This window comes from Panthera onca, chromosome C1 (assembly GCF_046562875.1).
Source record: "Panthera onca isolate mPanOnc1 chromosome C1, mPanOnc1 haplotype 2, whole genome shotgun sequence".
Classification (NCBI taxonomy): domain Eukaryota; kingdom Metazoa; phylum Chordata; class Mammalia; order Carnivora; family Felidae; genus Panthera; species Panthera onca.
In genome coordinates this window covers 39,985,197-39,991,753 of record NC_138346.1, presented here as the reverse complement: position 1 = coordinate 39,991,753, position 6,557 = coordinate 39,985,197, and the positions used below count along the sequence as shown (strand labels likewise).

Genomic DNA, 6,557 nt, shown 5'->3' with positions numbered 1-6,557 from the left:
ATGAAATTAACATTTAAATAAGTACATTGTTTTTAAATCAGATTGCCCTCCTTAAGGTGGGTGGGCCTCCTGCAATCAGTTAAAGACCTAAATTGAACAAAACGTCTAGCCTCCTCAAGCAAGAGCAATGTCGAAGACTGTATTATTGGTAGTCCCGCGGACTGCCTTGAAACTGAAATTGCACCAAGGGCTCTTCTGGATCTCCAGCCTGCCAGCCCACACCGCAGATGTTTGATTTGCCAGCCTCCGTAATTGTATGAATCCTTATAATAAATTATATACATACTTTTCCTCAGGAGAACTCTAATACATGATGTAATTGAAATAACAATATTTCTGCTTTTCTCCTCTGTACACACACTCTTTCCTCAAGTTAGCAGAAGCATCCACATTGCCTTGAAAAAAAAATAAGCACTGTTTATTTTTTGACTTCTGAATGTTGCCATAGAATCCAAAAGGAAGGTGTAAGGAAGTAAGACTAGAGTTTCTATGATAACAGAAGAATTATAAAGAAAGTAGAGGATGTGATAAGGTTGGGGGCGGGGGGGTGGGGGGGGGTGGAAAGTCCTGGCAGAACATGTGAAAAGACGCAGTGCTAACACTAAGAGTCTGGGGAAATCTCTGGTGGGATGACCAGTGCTTGGGGGCCAATCCACGATGCAGAGGAGACCCTCTGAGGGAGCACCTCACGTCAACTGGGTAGAGAACCACATTAACTGCAGTCTTATGACTAAAATGTGTCTATTATCAGCTGCCCACATGCTGCCCATGAATTGTACTCTGAGGCTTTTCAGAGGCCCAAACTACCTGATGCAAAAGCAACCTCTCTTTTTCAAAGACCCAGAGCACTTACAAGTCTCTTTCCTAAGCAGAGTGTTGGGCTCCTCAGCATTCAGAAATAGGGAAGGGAATATCACTGTTTTGGTGAAATCATGAATGCTTGCGCTATGCTTCCTCAGGCTGAGAACAATGTCCAGTGATAAAGAAAGTTCACAAGATAAGAAGTATAGGTCTTAATTAGTAGAGCAGAAAATGCCACCAAGCAAAATATAATACAGAGAGAAGCAAAATAGTCTTTAGTGCAGCATTCTAAGTTTCGAGAAATCAAACTCCCTTATATCTGCTTTGTTGTAAATCACAGCTCTTCTGAGTAAGTGCTTTAAAAAAAATCAAGTTCTAGTTACATGCAGACAGCATACATATGTTATGACCCTATAGGCTCTTGGCTTATTTGTAAAAATAAAAGTATTACTATCAATAATACATCACATGAAAATAGACATAATTCACCAATTTTGAAGTATGAGTTTGGGGTCACCTACCCTATAACCCAGAAATTCTACTCATAGCTATGTACCCAAGAGAAGTGAGTATAGGTGTCCACGAAAAAACACGTACAACAAGGTTCATAGCAGCTTTATTCATAATAGCTCAAAATTGGAAACAACCCAAATAACCATCATGGGAGACTACACATAAACATGTATATATATATATATATATATATATATATAGTAGAATGCTCTACAGTACTATAAAAAAGAATGAAGTATTAATATCACAACAACATGAATGAATATCAAAACAAAGCTGAGCTAAAGAAGCCAGACATTAAAGCGCATTCTGTATAATTCCGTTTACATAAATTTCAACAGGCACACCTAAACATTGGTGATATAAGTCAGAATAGTGGAGGACTCTGGGTGGGGCAAGTACTAAGTAGGGAAAGGCATAAAGGATGCAGGGGCACCCACTGAAGTGATGGGAGGAATCTTATATCTCCATTCTAGGTAGTGGTCTTACCACCTATGCTTCTTATCTTGTTGACTTAGGTATTTACTTAGGTATTTACATACGAAAATTTAAATCAAGTTTTATACTTAGTAATGCATTTTTCTGAATGTATGTTATATCTCAATTTTTTTAAGTTCTTTGTATAGATGGGGTGCCTGGCTGGCTCAGTTGGTAGAGCATGACACTCTTGATCTCAGGGTGGTGAGTTCAAGCCTCAGGTTTAAGCCTACTTAAAAAATTTTTTTTAATAAAAGAATAATAAAGTTGGGTATATAGAAATAACTGTGTACAAAATTCACTGTAAGGGACCTCAGGAGGAATTACTAAAAATTAAAGGAAGTGGTACTTAGTCTAGAGAATCTGAAACTGAGGTATCTGCTGATTTAAATAGCCATGTGCTGGGGTGCCTGGCTGTGCTGGTCAGAAGAGCATGTGACTTTTGATCTTGGGGTCATGAGTGTGAACCCCGTGCTGGGTGTAGAGATTACTTAAATAAATAAAACTTTAAAAAATAGTCATGTGCTAGGTGTTCATAGGCTATAATCCGAAAAAATAATGACTCAAATATAAAGGCCAAGTGGAATATCATGAGTGGCTATTTGAAACAACAAACACTGATTTGCTATCCAGCTGCCTCTCACATGGTGTATTAATTTTTTGTTGCCACCATAACAAGTTACCAAAAACTTGGCGGCTTATTTTTCAGTTTCTATGGGTAAGAAATACAAGGATAACTCAGTCAGTTTCTCTACTTCCAATTTAACAAGGCCAAAATCAAAGTGTCCACCGGCTGGACTCTTATCCAGAGGCTCTGGGAAGACCTTATTTCCGTTCCCATTTGTGTTCTTGGCAGAATTCAATTCCTGTTCCTTGAGGTTGTAGGTCCCTATTGCCTAGTTGACTGTCACTTAGGGACTGCCCTCAGCTCCTAAAGGCCCACGTCTATCTTTTGCTGACAGTCCCTTGCATGTGAAAGACAGAAATGACATGTCAAATCCTTCTCACACAATCTCTCCAACCGCCACCTCACTCTTCTGCCTCCAGCTAGAGAAAGTTCTCTACTGTTAAGGGCTCAAGTGATTAGATTTGGCTGACATGGGTAATACAGGGTGGTCTCCCTGTCCCAATTGCGTTTGCATAGTCTCTCTTGCCCTGCCACATAACATCTCAACAGATTACAGGAATTAAGATGCAGATTCTTTGGGTCCGTTATTCTGGCTTTTTCACATGGACAGCTGTGTTTGATGCTTGTGGCAAGGTGGCAGCAGGGATCTGTTCATTTATCAGGGCTTACTGGTCTTCTTGAACAAGAAAAAGGGGAATAACTGCTACCTCTTCAACTTGAGCATGTTGAGATGATAACTTCTTCATCTGAAGCTGTTAGTGCATTCTCTGAAATACAGCACCCCTCCATTTTGCTCTATTATTTTACCAACTCTAGTCCTCATCTGACCTCAAAGAAGCCTGTTCCGGAAGAATTACTGCTTCCCACAAACCCAAAGAATTCTCTTGTCGAACACTCAGGTTCTGGGCAAAGACACACCTTTAAGGCGAAGGATGACTTCTGCTTTGGTAGCCCTCCTCTCTCAGCTTCCCTAGATGGACTGGCCTGAAGAAGAAAAACAAAGAGAAAAAGAAAAATGGTTGGCTTTAACACAATGATATACCAAAGGCAATTTATGAATCCTATTCATTTTAATAGTCAGAACTCTGAATGTGATTATAAAGTGGCACCAGGACCCACCTTCGTTGTGACATAGACAGATGTTGCCTTTCCCCTTTAGTTGTGCCCTTTAATATCTTTACCTTGCACACCACTTCACAGTTTGCAAGTCTTTTATTACACATACACTGTCACCTTGTTAGGTAAACCGGGCGAGCGTTATTACTCCATGTTTTACATGTGATCACTGATATTCAGGTGAGTGAAGTGACTCCATGTCTGCAGAGCAGGTGAGCAGCACAGCCGACTGTGCATTTAGTAGTTGCTTTACCATCACTATGGCAATCACAGCTGCACCAATCACCAGAGCTCTCTTGTTAATCTCTCCCTCCTTATCAAAGTCTAGCCCCTGTGACTCCTTCACAATAAAGTATGAGTAACTGGATCTTCCCAGGAGTGTCTGCACTTTAATATCAAATGAAGGAAATCCAAAGAATAAAATGTCAGGCATTAGCAATTAAGTGAGGGAGAAATGGGAAGCAAGGGGGCATAGGAGGCATGAGGTCTTCTCCTATAATGATACTTGGAAGGTTCTTCCAAATATATAGAAAGGTTAAACTCAGTGTCAGATTCTCGTGAAAGTTAAACATAAAGTGGCTTCAGACTTATCTCAAGTCATCCCAAAAACGAAGTCAACACATAGAGAAGGGAAGATGGGAAGTTTAAAAATAATTAGAGTGCTTTTTTGCAATGGGTTTGCCACAGCACAGGTGTCACGAAAACCACCACTAAACCCAAACCAAAATGGGAAAGGAAAAGACTCATATCAACATTGCCGTCATTGGGCATTTAGATTTCGGCAAGTCTACCACTTCTGGTCATCTGATCTATAAATGTGGTGGGATCAAGAAAAAGGGGGAACTATCAAAAAATTTGAAGAGGCTGCTGAGATGGGCAAGGGCTTCTTCAAGTATGCTAGGTGTTGGGTAAACTGAAAGCTGAACGGGAATGTGGTATCACCACTGATACGTCCCTGTGGAAATTCAAGACCAGCAAGTATTATTTGACCATCATTGATGCCGGAGGACACATAGACTTTATCAAAAACATTATCACAGGCTCATCCCAGGCTGATTGTGCTGTTCTGACTATTGCTGCTGGTGTTGGTGAATTGGAAGCATGTATCTCAAGAATGGGCAGACTATGAGCCCATGATGGGGCCGTGTTGGGGTCCCGCTTACACACCGGATGTAAAACAACTTACTTTGGTGTTAACAAAATGGATTCCACTGAGCCACCTCACCGCCAGAAAATATATAAGGAAATCATTAAGAAAGTGGGGCACCTGGATAGCTCTGTCGGTTAAGCGTCTGACTTTGACTCAGGTCATGATGTCATGGTTCATGAGTTTGAGCCCCACTTCGGGCTCTGTGCTGACAGCTCAGAGCCTGGAACCTGCTTCAGACTGTGTCTCCCTCTCTCTCTGCCCCTCCCTCTCTCTGTCTCTCTCTCTCTCTCTCTCAAAACTAAATAATTAAAAGATTTTTAAAAAAAGAAAGTAAGCATCTACATGAAGAAAATCAGCTACAACCCCTACACAGTAGAATCTGTGCCAGTTTCTGGTTGGAACGGTGACAGCATTCCAACTTAGCGCAAGCCAAGTGCTAACATGCCTTCGTTCAAGGGATGGAAAGTCACTAGTGAAGATGGCAATGCAAGTGGAACCACACTGCTTGAAGCTCTGGATTGTATTCTACCACCAACTCACCCAAATGACAAGCCCTTGCATCTGCCTCTCCAGAATGTCTACAAAATTGGTGATGTTGGTACTGTCCCTGTGGGTCAAGTGGAGACTGGTGTTCTTAAATCTGGCGTGGTGGTCACCTTTGGTCCAATCACTGTTACAACTAACATAAAGTCTGTTGAAATGCACCATGAAACTTTGAGTAAGGTTCTTCCTGGGGACAATATGGGCTTCAATGTCAAAAACATACCTGCCAAAGACATTCATTGTGGCAATGTGGCTGGTGACAGCAAAAATGACCCACCAGTAGAAGCACCTGGCCTCACAACACAGGTGATTATCCTGACCCATCCAAGCCAAATCAGTGCTGGATATGCACCTGTGCTGAACGGTCACACACAGCTCACATTGCCTGCAGGTTCACTGAGCTGAAGGAGAAGACTGATTGTCATTCGGGAAAACAGATGGAAGGTGATCCCAAGTTCTTGAAATGTGGTGGTGCTGCAATCATTGATATGGTTCCTGGCAAGCCTATGAGTGTTGAGAGCTTCTTTGACTATCCTCCCCTGGCCCGCTTTGCTGTTCTTGACATGAGACATATGGTTACTTATGGGTGCCAACAAAACAGTGGACAAGAAGGCAGCTGGAGCTGGCAAGGTCACCAAATCTGCCCAGAAAGATCAGAGGGCTAAATGAATATTATCTGTAATACTTGCAACCCCAGTCTTAATGAGTGGTGGAAGGACAGTCCCAGAACTGTTTGTATTAACTGGCCATTTAAGTGTGATGTAAAAGACTGGTTAATGATAACAATGTATCATAAAACCTTTAGAAAAAAAAGGAGAAATTTTTTGAAGTGTATTTATTCTGAAAGAGAAAGAGAGAGAGCAGGAGTGGGGAAGAGGCAAAGAGACAGGGAGGGAGAGGATCCCAAGTAGGCTCTGCACTGTTAGCACAGAGCTCTATGCCGGGCTCAAACTCACAAACTGTGAGATCATGACCTGAGCCAAAATCAAGAGTCTGAGGCTTAACCAACTGACCCACCTATATACCCTGGAAAGGAGAATAAGGATTCTCTATCTCCCTCTCTCTCTGCCCCTACCTCACTCATGTGCACATTCTCTCTCTCTCTCTTTCTCTCTCTCTGTCTCAAAATAAATAAATAAGCATTTTAAAAAAAAGAATTAGAGCAAGAAACTTAGGAGGAGAGAACAAAATGCCATGTGCCAAGAGATGAAAATGATTTAGATAACTACAATTCTCAAGTTGATGTATTAAATCTGATGTATAACAGTCCGTCAAGAAATGGAGAAGCTGGAAATATGGCCTTCTCTCCCAAATGATTGAATAAAAGTT

General features: G+C 41.5%; 1 pseudogene; it reads left to right on the top strand.

Moving 5' to 3' along the window:
• Positions 1-4,240: 4,240 nt before the first annotated feature.
• On the top strand, positions 4,241-5,911 carry LOC132671670 (elongation factor 1-alpha 1-like; annotated as a pseudogene).
• The last annotated feature ends 646 nt before the right edge of the window (positions 5,912-6,557 follow it).